We start from the raw sequence: 447 nt of genomic DNA on the forward strand, positions 1-447 counted from the left end.
GGAAAGATTGAAATAAAAAGGGACAAATTTGTTCCTAAATATAGGTGATTTTATTATAGAACAACAATAAAAATACCATGTAGCATGAAGGTAGCCAATACCTGGCTACAAAGCTCTAGTGAATTTTTTTTTTAAAAGAGATTGCTATAGGGTTTGTGTGCTTGTCAAAGAGACAGAGACAGAAAGTAAGATATCACCCCCGGGGTAGTGGCCATGCTGCAAACCCTTTTCCCTCTCAGGATTTGGGGCACATATGTACACACACCCACCGTAAGTTTTAAGCCACCAGGTCTGCGACTTGAACTGTGGTCAACTACTTGAGAGTACAGTGATGTAACCATTAAACCATCTGCTGGCCCCAAGCTCTGGTGGATTCCAATGCTAATTATAAGGAATTAAAGCTACAGTTGTAATAAATTCTACTGTAAATAAAAGGTAGATACTATA

This window comes from Tupaia chinensis, unplaced genomic scaffold (assembly GCF_000334495.1).
Source record: "Tupaia chinensis unplaced genomic scaffold, TupChi_1.0 Scaffold000301_1, whole genome shotgun sequence".
NCBI classification, from domain to species: Eukaryota; Metazoa; Chordata; class Mammalia; order Scandentia; family Tupaiidae; genus Tupaia; species Tupaia belangeri.